General features: G+C 44.2%; 1 protein-coding gene across 6 annotated transcripts in view; it reads left to right on the top strand.

The window, feature by feature from the left end:
* The first annotated feature begins 11,433 nt into the window (after nucleotides 1-11,433).
* The window catches only part of Slc8a3 (solute carrier family 8 member A3), a 137,213-nt gene continuing 135,045 nt past the window's right edge, over nucleotides 11,434-13,601 (top strand). For 3 of the 6 annotated variants that reach the window (XM_076550972.1, XM_015991922.3, XM_006973085.4), the window contains exon 1: nucleotides 11,435-12,221. The gene's annotated coding sequence lies outside the window, so the exon portion shown is untranslated. Of the gene's footprint in view, nucleotides 12,222-13,601 lie in introns of all 6 variants that reach the window. The other 3 variants (XM_076550971.1, XM_006973084.4, XM_015991921.3) reach the window with 2 other exon arrangements.

Genomic DNA, 13,601 nt, shown 5'->3' with positions numbered 1-13,601 from the left:
CATATGTGAAAACTAGATTTAAAATTATATTTGTGTGCATACACATAATGTGCATTTGTATATGTGGGATGAGGTTATAAATCAAAAAGGGCATCATGAGATGGGAGGAGGGATTTTAAGTGAGAGGAGAAATTGGGTAATGACACAATAAGAAATCAGAAGTGGGGTCATGTGGTGGCACACACCTTTAATCCCATCACTAGGGAGGCAGAGACAGGTGGATCTCTGTGAGTTTGAGGCCACCTTGGTCTATATAGTGAGTTCCAGGACAGCCAAAGCTCTGTAGAAAGACACTGCATCAAAAAGAAAGAAAGAAAGGATGGAAGGTGAGAAGGAGGGAGGGATGGAGAAACAGAGGGACAAAGGGAGGAAGGAAGGAAGAAGTGGGAACTACCTGGGCGAGGACAGGGAACCAGCTGGAGAAGGCGAGAGAGTGTGGGAGGAAGGGGACAAATAAGAGCAAAGTATGATAACACATATGCATGGAAATGTATAAAGAAGCCCATTATTTTATACACTAACCTATTCAATTAATTAAAAAATTTATTACAAAATAGTGCCAATTAACGTGACTATATGTGAAATCGATAAATTCCTTGAAAAACACAACTTACTACACTGAAACAAAAACTAGTGAACACATATATTTTAAGTTTAAATGTTATGCTGCTGGTTCCAAAGACAGAAGAAGGGCCCATGAGCCAAGGCTGAAGCTGATAGAAGCCAGAAAAGGTGAAGGGATTTTTTTCCTTCAACATGTGTTATACCTTAGTTTTAGCACAGGGAAACCATGCTGAACATCCAACCTAGCAAACAAGATAACTAATTTCCTTTTCAACTACTTTTAAAATTTTGAGACAGGGCTATGCTATGTAACCCAGGCTGGCTTCTCACCCTACCTGTTTGAGATGTTCATGGTGGCACACACTTTAAATCCCATCACTTGGGAGGCAGAGGCAGGCAAACTTTTGAGAGTTCAAGGCTAGCCTGCTCTACACAGCAAATTCCAGGCCAGCCAGGGCTACAGAGTGAAACTGTATCTCAAAACAAAGCAAACAAACAAACAAAGATAAAAAAAAAAAAACTCACACCAGCTTCCTCAGTATTTTGTAAATTCTTCCAAAGCCCAAAGAAGAGTGGATACTTCTCAGTCCATTGGATACGTCTAAAAACCTTGATATCCAAGTATAAGTCATTATTAGAACAGAAAATTGTAGGCCATCTTGGATTTGAATGTAGACAAAGAAATCAACAACTTACAAGCAAACAAAATTGAACAGTACACTTAAAAGGATAATAGAACACAGCACTGTGATTATCCCAGGATCATAAAGATGCTGTTATTAAAAAGCGAGTCATAATCCTTAACCATTTAGGAAAGTAAGGAGATGTCTCATACAGCCATCTCAATAAATGGCGTAGGAAAGCATTTCCTAACATTTAACACACATTGATTTAAAAACAAAATAGTGAAATAAAATCTTAAGAAACTGAGGAGGGAGGTATTCTACTTTTCCTAAGATTTTCTGTAAGGCACAAACAGGATCATCACAGTTAATGGGACGTGATTGAAAGCACTTTCACTGAGCTCAAGAAAGAAACAGAGACTCCTGCAATGTCCACGTCTATTTAGCATATTTTAAATCTTAACCAGTGGAAAAAAATAAAAGATTCCAAAGAAAGAACCCTGTAAGCTCAGTTACATGCAAAGGAAAAAAATAAAACAGTAAAACATCTATAAATATTTATATCATTAAACTTAGTATCATCATAAACAAGATCAGTAACAAAGATGAATTTTATTTGCATTGTAAAAAAATTGTTTAACTATAAATGGAAGAAAAATAGCATTTATTTGGCATCGTGAAACCAAATTCATGAGACAGACCTAAATAAACATGTATATGATTTGTAGGAGTGGAAGTCCAGAACAGATAGACATCTCATGTTCCTGTGTCAGAAGATTCAATATGGTAGGCACGTTAATGCTCTTCAAATTGACCTGCAAATTTAATTCACTTTTGATTACATTCCCAGTAGATGTTCTTCTGAAGACTGACTAAATGCTAAAACATGTGTGCAACACAGTTATTCATGAGGACGAACACAGCAAACATTACTCCTGTTCTACTCAGCACTAATATTTTAAGATAAATTTTAATAAGTGAAATAATATAGTATGGCTATAAAAGCAGAAAATATGCTAATAAAACAGTCCACCGCAGACACATACACAGGAACACTTGATTTATATCAAAGGGGTCACAGCAGCTGAATTAGATTCTTTCCAGTAAACTATATGCATATTTTTGTATTATTTATTATTTATGGTATTTTATATTATTTACAACTATATTATATTTATATTATAAATATACTATTTGTATATTTGTACAGAAAAAAGGACAGCATTCCATTCCTACTCTACAATAAATAAGAAAATGCTGTATAAAAACTGTATTGAGCATACCAGCCCACCTTACAAGCTTCTTTTGGATTAAGGTTAACTTTCAGTGGAGTTCAGGTCTAAATTGTGTGAACCCTAAACTTGTACACAGAACAGCATCTTCATGACCTCAGATAGACAAACAGCAAACAGAAAGCCCTGGAAAGAAAAAAGAAAATCATAAGAAATGTAACTTGTTAAAAGTAAGAACTTTTGCTCATCCAAAGACATAATGTAGAAGATGAGACAGCAAGGACAGGCTGAGGAGATATCGGCAGTGTGCAAAGGGTAAGAAGAAGACTCATCCCGAGCACTGGGGATGGGGTTCAGTGGTCGAATTCTTCTGAAAAAAAAGAAAGAAAAAGAGAAAGAGAGAGAGAGAAAAAATCCAAATAAGATCTTACCCAGAATGTGCAAAGATGCTACACACCACGGCAAGGAAACACAGACAAATTCACTCATACAAAATTAAGCTACAGACTGGGGACATACTTAAAAGTGAATCTGTAAAGGCCAATGTATGTATGAAAACATTTCCAGTTCAATAGTCATTAGGATAATGTAAATTAAAACTGTAGAATAAAGTAAAGTATACATCAACCAGAATGGTTAAAATTAAGTAGACTGTCAGAGACAAGAATGTGACAAAATAATGCAGGAGAGCTAAAATAGGAATCAGAATAAACAGCTGAAACAGCCATTGTCAATAAATGTTGCATACTCATCAACCCTGTACACCAGAGATTCTGACCCAGGTGCATGTGTGAACCAAGAGACACAAGTGGATATTTAAGCCTGCACAACAGCATTGTACATGATAGTTAAAGAATGTCAGTAACCTGGAAACCAGAAAGGATGAACATTATAAAGTTTCAGTTACAGGAGCCCCTTTTGGTGTCTTATGGCACAATGTGATGTCTACAGGAAATAATAATAACAATGTGCTGTGGACCTCCAAACAGTTGATTTCACCACAAAGAAATGGTAGATGTTTGACATGATAGATATGACAACTAGCCTGAATTGATCTTTCCATAATATATCCATCTATTGAGACAATATATTATATACATAGCTATACATAGCCATTTGTCAACTAAAAACTTAAAAACCTGAAATATGTGTTCCTTGGACATGAAGACTGTTGAGCAAAGGAGATTAATTCCTTCTGTATACAACACTGATGAACCTCACAAAAGTTGTACTGAGCTTGATAGCCCATTTTATACGTGCCTCTTTACATAAAGCTCAAAAATCATGTAAGACCAATGTGTAGGGACTGGAGAGATGGCGCGGTGGTGCTCGAGCAGAGGATAGAGGGTTGAGTTCCCAGCATCCACTGGCAGCTTAACAATCATCTGTAACTCCAGTTCTAAGGGATCTGATACCCTCTTCAGGCCTGTGTAGAGTGCTTTGCATGCATGCAAAACACTTTTAAAAAGGACTAATGTTGAGTTTCAGAAGTCAGAATAGATGCCAGGTGGGGGTGGTGCACACCTTTTTTTTAAAAAAATTTATTTATTCTTTTTAAATTATACTCATGATATTAATCTTATTTGTGGTATTCATAGATTACATTCATAGTAGTCATCCAAATATATATATATAAAATTTTAAATGTCGAATGTCATTTCTTGAAGGGGGTAGGAGGTCTTAAATACAGGCTTACAGCACAATGGGAGGACCCCGGAGGGCAGAAGTTCGCTACTGATGTTTTACAATCTTGCAACTAAGCTGTTAACGCCCATTATTCGGGATACACAGACAAGGAACTTCCCTTAAGCATTCAGGAGGGTGGAACCCGGCAGGGAATTAGCATTGGGAGGATATCAAGGTCAAGGTCCGCAAGCAAGGCAACAGTTACCCAAAACGGGGGCCAGGGACCTGCAGGTCCCCCTTTTGTTAAAAAATGAGTTTCTGACTTAGGTTGCGTGGGACGTCAGCAGGTCATCTTACCCTTCATGGTGACGCCTAGTGCACACCTTTAATCCCAGCACTCTAGAGGCAGAGGCAGGCAGATCTCTGTGAGTTTGAGGCCAGCCTGGGCTGCCGAAAGAGTTCCAGGACATCCAGAGCTACATGGAGAAAACCTGTTGAAAATGGGGGGGGGGTAGGATAGAGGAGAGGAGAAAGTAGGGTGGGGAGATGCAAGAGAGGAACCTATATGGGTAATATTTGTTATTTGGGTATTGGTTAGACACTGTACTTACTTTGTGAAAGTTCTTTGAATACCTTTCAAAATAGAAAACAATTTTGTTAAAGGGCATAAGAAAAAACAATTAAGAGACTTCTTTTAAAATTCAAGTTATAATAGGATTAAAACTAATGTAAACAATAGGAAAGAATTACATTGCACTAAATTACTTATTAAATTGTTTCTTCTCTACAGGGCTTCCCTGGAACTTTCCTTAAAATTCAACTTATGTGCTTTATTCTCTAACATTTTGCTTATTTATGTGTGCTGGTGTATACACTTACGTGAATATGCGTAGGCATGCATACTACAGCAATTCAGAGGACAACTTTCAAGAGTCTATTTTCTCCTTCCACCATGTGGGTCCTGGGAGTTGAGCCCATGTTGTCAGACTTGGGGCAAGTGTCTTTACTAGAGAAGTATCTCACTGGTCCAGATTACCTGCTTCTGTGGCTCCTGTTGTCATATTGTAAAGGCCTGTGGAATGCTGGCACCTAGGCTGCCTATTAGCAGCAACACTACAGCCTAGTACATTGAATTTAGATCCTAGGATGGGGGAGCAAACATGGCTGATCTTCGTGAAATGCCAGAGACCTCCATTGTGAAGTTCTGGGGCATGGCAGGAAATAATGAACCATTATTGTGAAGCTTCATGGTCCTTTCCTGTTAGTCATCCTACCTGCCTCTCTGAGCATGCTACTCAGCCTAGGAGAAAGAAGGACGTTCTATGACAGACACTCAAAAAGCCAGTCAGAATACTTGCATCCTTCGCTAGGGTCATGCTGTAGTTTAAGTAGGTGTCCCTCAAATACTGTGTGTTAAAAGCTTTGTTATTATCCTGTAGTGCTGTTGGGAAGTGCTGGAATGTTTAGGAGGTTAGATCTCACAGAAGGAAGTGAGGTCACTGAGGTCCTATACTTGAAGGAGCTATTGTGTCCTGTCTTAGTTAGGGTTTCTGTTGCTGTGAAGAGACACCATGACCATGGCAACTCTTATAAAGGAAAACATTTAATGGGTGGCTTACAGTTTCAGAGATTTAGTCCATTATCATCATGGTGGGACATGGTGGTGTACAGGCTGACATGGTATTGGAGAGGGAGCTAAGAGTACTGTATCTTGACCCCAGTCAGCAGGAAGTGAATTGAGATACTGGGTGTCCATAGTGACACACTTCTTCCAACAAGGCTATATCTATTGCAACAAAGCCATACTTCCTAAAAGTACCACTCCCTATGAGCCTATGGGGCCAATTACATTCAAACAACCACAGGACCCCAGAGTCTTCTCTTTCCCTCAACTCCCCGCTGCCATTTACCAAGCACAGGAGTGAAAAGTCTCCTCTCCCATGTGGACACTGTGATGTATTGTGCACCACAGGCTCAGACAATAGAGATACACAACCATTGGATTAGAAACCTCTGAAATCATGAGCCAAAATAAACATTTCTTTTATTAAATTTATTATCTCAGGTATTTTAGCAACATACAGCTAACTAGTACATGGTGATCTTTTTTTTTTTTTTCTTACACTTTCTGGAGGCTAGAAGTTCAAGATCAAGTCACTAGCACATTTGGTTTCTTTCTCTCTAGCCGGCTAATGGCTGCCCTCTTGGTGTTCTTCCAAGGTCACCCACCTGTCTGTATCCTAATCTTTTTCTATAGACACTTGTCATACTGTGTTGAAGCTTACCTCATCACCCAGTTTCAGCCTGATTACTCTATTTTCAAATTATCACATTCTCTCTCTCTCTCTCTCTCTCTCTCTCTCTCTCTCTCTCTCTCCCTCCCTGCCCCCCCTCTCTCTGTGCACGCACACACACACAGTATGCAAGCATGTATTCATGGAGATCAGAGGTAGATATCAATTATCTACCTTCAATTTTCTGTTTGTCTTATTTAAGGCAAGGTCTCTCACTGAATCTGTGAGACTGGCTGAAGACTGGCTGGTCACCTTCCTGTCTCTGCCTACTTAGGACTGAGATGACAACCATCTACTGCTGCATCCAGGTTTTACATGAATGCTGTCAACCAAACGCATTCTTACATAGCAAGCACTTCCCAGACCAAGCCATCTCACCAGCCCCCGAAATGATCACACTCTAAGTAAGGCACTGATGGTTAAGGCTTGAATATCAGTTTTGAGGCACACAATTCAGATCCATAAGAAGGGTCCGACTTTCCCTCTTTAAGCTCTGTGGCTGGGTTGCATAAGTTAACTTTTCTATTGAACAGGAGCTTCACAGGGCTTCCAATGCTGACAGTAAAGAGCGGTGTGCTTGCTATCCTATGATAATCCCCTTCAGTTCCAGCACAGCCAGGAATAAATGGTGAACGGTGACGGAAGCAGAAGACAGTCTCTCACCAAATTTGACATTTTCCACGAAACAAGGTCATCAGAGTTCAGAGAAGCCTGAGACTTCATTGGCCACATGAAAGGGGCTGCTGAACTTAAGAGGGGGAAAAAGGCAGGGTGAAGAGAGAAAGCGCTGGAGAATGAAAAGAAATTCACTTATATTTAGGAATTACTTTGTAAACAAACAGAATCTCTCTGAATCCTCACAGCTCTGCTCAGTGGGTATTATTATGGTCATTATTAATATTTCCATTTTACTGATGAGGATGTTAAGGCCCAGAGTGTGAGGCTCACCTTTGTTGTTTTTAGCCTCCTAAGAACTCCTAGAACCCACACAAGTTAACTCTGTTTAGAGCTGCAGTTTTGAGATGCATTGGCATCTCCCTCCTCTCCCATCCTTCTGCTCAGCAGTGCCCTGATGGGGGTTAGAGGACACTGTGCTTCTTGCCTTGTGAGATATTTGATTATACTGTGTGAAGATGCGTCACTGTGATTGGTATAATGAAAAGCTAAATAGCCAATAGCTAGGCAGGAGATATAGCTGGGACTTCTGGAAAGAGAGAGCTCTGGGTAGAAGAAAAGTGGAGTTGCCAACCATACTCAGAATAAGCAGGATGGGCACAATGGAGATGAGGTAATGAGTGCAAGGAAGAATGTAGATTTAAAAATATGGGTTAATTTAAGTGATAAGTGTTAGTTAGAAACAAGCCTAAGCTAAGGCCTAGTTTTCATAACTAATAATGTCTCCATGTCATTTATTGTGAGTTGATGGCCCAAAGAAAATTCCACCTACACTGCCTGCTGTTTGTTTTTGTTAGTTGTTAGTTTGCTTTTTAAAAGCCAAGACTAGTATTATTCTTAATATTGCTGGTGGTATGTGGTTTTGGAGAACAGTTACTGTTCACTGAAGACACATTTCATGTGTGTTTTCTTCATGTGATGGTTACTATTGATTGACAGGAGCTGAAATCACCTAGGGAACAAGGGTAGGCATACCTGTAAGGGGTCATCTATATTAGGTTAGGCTCTGGGCTTTCCAGTAAGGGATTATCTAGGTATGTTCCATGACTGGGAATACCCACCCTAAGTTGGGGTGGCACCATTCCTTAGGCCCTGGTCCTGAAGTGATTATAAAAGAGGAATCTAGTTGACTGTGAGCACTCATTACTCTCTGCTCCCTGGTTGCAGGTGCAATGTGACCAGCTCCTAAGCTCCTGACACCATAACTTCCCATCATGGTGGATGGACTGTACTGTGGAGCATCGAACCCAAATAATAAAACCTTCTTTCATGAAGTTGCTTTTGTCAGAGTATTTTATCTATCACAGCAATAGGAAAAGTAACTAAGATAAATATCAATAGAAAAATATAACAAGGAAGACTCTGAAATAAACAAAACTATCTGGAGAAGCATATCAGCAACCAGTAGAATGGAGAAGGGATGCACATAAGGAGCTGGGGAGAGGTTTGGATGTGGGAGACGATCTACACCCCGATTCTGTTGTTGCTTTACTTGTGAGCACTCTTACCAGACTCTTTGTGCTAGTCAGTGTAGCATTGCTATAATAAGTGTCTAAGATAATTAACGTCTAAAGAGAAAAGGTTGGTTCTAGAAGTTCTAACCCATGGCTGTGAGGGTGCAGTTGCTTAGGGTCTGCTAAGGCAGAAGCATATCATGGCCAGAGCACACAGCAGAGCAAAAATGTTTACCTCATAGCCAGGAAATACCGAAGAGGAAAGGACAAGTATAACCCCACAGTCCTGTGTGTGCATATGTGTGCTGGTGTGTGCATGTGTGTGTGTGTACGTGCATGCTCTTCTCTAACTTAATTTCTGAGACAGGGTCTCTCACTGAACCTGGAAATGCCTATTTGACTGGCCTGGCTGGCCAATGCACTCCAGGGTTCCGCCCGTCTCTGTACCCTACCTACTGTCCAGCACTGGGATTACAGGCATGTGCCACCATACCTAGCTTTTTTTTTTTTTTTTAATATGGGCTCTGGGGAATCTAAACTTAGATCTTGATTGCATGACAAATACATTACCATCTGAACCCCCTACCTATCTTTCCCTCGCAATCATTTCTGAGGGTATGTCTCTAATGACCTAAAGACTTCCTTACTAAGAACTCCTTACCACCTCTCAATAGCACCTTAAGAGCAAGCCTTTATTTGAAGATCCAAACTGTCACAACCATCAACCTATACACTTAAAAGCAAGTGGTTTGATTGTACATAAGTTATTCCTCAATAAGTATATATAATTATGATATATATATATATATATATATATATATATATATCCCTAGAAACCCTACCATCAAGAACAGCCACTTAAAATGTTTTATGTGTTTTTATGTTGTCAGGGCACAGCCATACATCTATAGTCTCTCTCTCCCCTGCTTTTTTCTCATTCTCATACATCATGGAAACCTTTCCATGTCAACACACAGAATGCTGCATCAGCATTTTACATGGTACTGAGTCACTGGAGTATGATGTATTCCACCAATTTTGTTGAAAAAAATCTCAGGTTTTTACTGTTATAAGTACCATCACAAACATCCTTGTAACCCAGCTCTTTACTCATACCCTTAATGATTGCTGTGTTCCAGTAAAATTACTGAGTCCCAGGGGCTCTCACTTTTATAAGGGATGTGAGGTGTCTTTAAAAATTACCTTTCCTGGGGGCTGGAGAAATGGCTCTGTGGTTAAGAGCACTTGTTGCTCTTCCAGAGGTCCTGAGTTCAATTCCCAGCACCTACATGGTGGCTCACAGCCATCCATAATCAGATCCAATGCCCTCTTCTGGCCCGCAGGCATACATGCAGGCAGAACACAATATACGTAATAAATAAATCTTCAAAAAAAAATTAACCTTTCCTAAAAGCTGTCCCAATTTGCACACCTTCCATCCCCCTCTGTCTTGATTGCAGTCCAGTCAGACACCCACTGCTCCATGCAGACAAGCACAAGGTAAAACCTGCTGCTTCGTGTCTATGAAATCTCATCCCTTTAGCAGTCACCGAAGCCAGAGTCTCAGCCCTAAAACCACCAAATTCAAGGCCCATAAAGTGTCTGAAAGCACTCCTAAGGGAACATGCAGAACCCCAATCGGGGCAGGATCGCTTCCTGACTTGCTAAAGGAACACTGAACCAAGGGCCTGAAAAAAGAGTGTATTTTCTTCCAAGCTCAGGTGCTTTCTGCCTCTTATACTCACTTAACCTCTTTGGGCCAAACCTAATCTCTGTAGGCGCATCTCCCCGGTGGCAGGGATCTAGAAGTTGTACACACCATTTGTGGTGTCACACCTGCTGCTTGTTCCCAGCCTGCTGCGTGTAGCTTCATGATAGCTGTTTAAGGTGTTCAAGACCAAAGGTCAACCAAAAAAAAGAAAGAGAGAGAGAGAGAAAGAAAGAAAGAAAGAAAGAAAGAAAGAAAGAAAGAAAGAAAGAAAGAAAGAAAAGTGCAAGTAGTAACCCCGTTTGTTTCATACCCTCCTGTGAGGATGACAGCAAATAATGCAATCCAATTCACTGACACCAACCCTGGCCCTGCTTAGGAGACACCGATGCTTGGTGTCATGATGCTCTGTGATTCCCCCTTATACTTGGCTTCAGGCAGCAGAAGCGTTGAGAACAGTTCCTGTCCTATCTCCACTGGTATCTATACAAAGGGGCAGCCACTGTTCTTATTTCACAGCTGCCTAATGACACCAATCAACTGAGGACACACAGTCCCATCCTTAGGCGTGGTCTGTCTCCTCCTCCTGCCACCAGGACCACGCCTGAAAAAAAGAGCAGAAATTACAGGCATCTGATTTAAGGCTGTGTGTGTACACTACTCTCGCGCCAAGCCCCAAACCCTAGTTCTGTTTGCTGCATCAAAGAACCATCTCTGCTCCATCCTCCAGGCCCAGAGTAAGCAGCAATTTGAGACGCAGCCTCCTTTTATTTTTAGCCAAAAAAAAAAAAAAAAAAAAAAACCAACCAACCCCAAAGCCTACATAGCAGCGCTCACCAAAGCCCAAAGCGTCTCTCACAAAGCTGTTGTTTGACTTCGGATGAGAAAATGATAGGCTGAGTTCTGCACCAAGAGGGGGGTGGGGGTGGGGGGTAAACGGGAGGAGGAAAAAAGGAGCGCCCCCCCCCCCCTCAACAGCCAACCTCCATCCCCTTAAGTCCTCCCCCAGGCTTGGGTGGACCCTGCCTGGGTAATCGTCCCCTGCTATATTTAAAAACCACAGATGTGTTTGGAGGGGACTTAATTTCGGAATTTCAGGCGGCGTCTCCTGGGGACAAGGGGAAAGCTGGTGCTGAGCTCCCGACTGCTAGCTTCCAACTCTGGGGAATCCAGGTCAGGACGCGTCGCCTTCTCACAGCTGCTGCCTGTCGCAAAGCTCCAGGCTCCAGGGCTCAACGATTGGGTGGGTGGCCTCGGGGTAGGGCTTGTGTTCACCTTCGATCTTCCGGGGCTCCCTGCGTGCGAGGATCGGGCCCAATGTCCCTGGCCCGCCACGAAGCGTTGTGCAAGTCTCCCCTCCGTGAGCGAGGCTAAATATGCGCGGCTTGTCATTCGGTGTGGCTGTCTCCCAGCTGATAGGGTGACGTCGGGTTTGGAGGCTTGGAGATTGGCTTTTTGATTTGGCTTCTTGCGGAGGCTTAATGGGCAAAGCTCTAGGCTCGCCCAGAAACCGGCCCCTACGCTCGTCCCCTCTGCACGCTGCGAGGCCGAGACGTCTCCCGCGGTGACAGCAGGCGAGGCTGAGTTGCGCGCTCCCGGCCCCGGGAAAGCCCGGGCGACACGGCAGCCAGCCCCCTCCGGGGTCCCTCCGAGCCGCCAGGGCGCGCCGCGCTGCTCTCTGTCCCGCCCCTCCCGCAGGGATCCCCAGGCGAAAGCGGCCGGGACTCCCGGCCTTGCCCGGGCCACTCGGGCCATCCCTGTTCCTTGGCTAGGCGCTGAGGGTCCGCACTCCGTGCCCTGCGCCCTGGCCCCCAGCGCTGGAGCTCCAGATGCGCTGCCCCGCAGCCCCCTGACAGCTGTCAGCCCACGAGCTCCGGCGGGCGGCCGCGGCGGACTGTCATGCCCTGGACGCCGCTGCAGCCGGCCCGCAGCCCGCGGGGGCGATGAGCCGCTGTGGCCGGTGAGGAGCCCGGGCGGCGCGGGCATCGCGCACCTTCCTAGCCCGCCTCACTTGCCCATCGGGCTCTGGAGGCTGAGGGCAATCGGTGAGTAATGAGATGAGCCCTCAACCCACCCACCCCACCCCCCGGTGGGCGACAGAGGCAGGGGACACCAAGATCCAGGGTTTAAGATGCACCCCCACCCAAGAGGGTCCCCTGTGGAGAAGGATCATGATAAGTTATTTCTCAAGATCATTCTCATGCACTGCCTCCCTGTGGGTTTAGTGCCAGAAGAAGTGGGGGAGGGTGCCCGGGAAAGTGTACGTTGTGTATGCGGTGTTGGGGGGGAGGATCTGGCAGAGTGTCTAGGTGAGGGTGCTGGGGTTGCCACGAGAGATGCCTGTGAGCCATGGCACTGGAAGCGTGTGTACAGTCCTGTTGTGCGTTTGCTGACTTAGTGGAGGGTGCATCTCAATGGGGAATTTGCATGCCAGATGTGTGTGTGTGTGTGTATGTGTGTGTGTGTGTGTGTGTGTGTGTGTGTGTGTGTGTGTGTGTGTGTGTGTGTACATGTGTATCTCGCCAGGGCGTGTTGAGCTCCTAGGGCTGAGTGTCCACCGGTTCTGGGGTTAGGAGGGGGACCGCGTTATTCGCTCGGCGCGGGCCTGGGCATGCACACACACACACACACACACACACACACACACACACACACACACACGGTACACGGGCACACCAACCTTGGGACTCTATTGCCGCGGGCCTGCAACCGCAACCCCAGCACCTCTTCCCCTTCCTCATCCTCCCCACGGGCTCCTGGTCCAAGCAGAAGGCAAAGAGAGACTTAAATCCTGAGATTTCAGAGTCCCCCGTGGTCTGGGAGATCCCAGGCCTGTGGAGAGAAGTGAAAGTATATAACTAAGCCCCCCTTTTCCCTCAACACTCTCTCTCTCTCTCTCTCTCTCTCTCTCTCTCTCTCTCTCTCTCTCTCTCTCTCTCTCACACACACACACACACACACACACACACACACACACACACACACACACACGCATGCCCTCATTTAAAGGCTAGTCCTGCTTCTGCAGGCCCTGAGTGACCTGCCCTGAGGACCTGAACCACTGGGGCAGAGGAAGAAAACGATTTGCTAGAGGGGTTTCGGGGGAGGAGGCAGTTTTTCCTTTTTATTCTTTGTGTTTTATTTTTAACCATGGGGGGGGGGGGGGCTAAATAGAGCAAACGTCTTTAATGCAGCGCTGTAAATTTCCTCACTCACCGCCTGCCTCCTATCCTTCTCTCCCTCTTTGTTTCTCTCTCTCTTTTGGCAATTAAAAAGCAAACCTCTGAACGTTTGGTGCTAAGGTTTCCCAGGCAGAAAGATTGAAATTGGGTGCAATTTATCAGAAACACAGGCTGCAGCTGGGCGCCAGGTGCCCAGCTCCTGGGTGGTCAAGAAACCCCCAAAGGGGGAGGATTGTGGGTACA

Source organism: Peromyscus maniculatus, chromosome 14 (assembly GCF_049852395.1).
Source record: "Peromyscus maniculatus bairdii isolate BWxNUB_F1_BW_parent chromosome 14, HU_Pman_BW_mat_3.1, whole genome shotgun sequence".
NCBI classification, from domain to species: Eukaryota; Metazoa; Chordata; class Mammalia; order Rodentia; family Cricetidae; genus Peromyscus; species Peromyscus maniculatus.
Note: the sequence above shows the minus strand (reverse complement) of the source record. Positions and strands in the feature narration are given on the sequence as shown.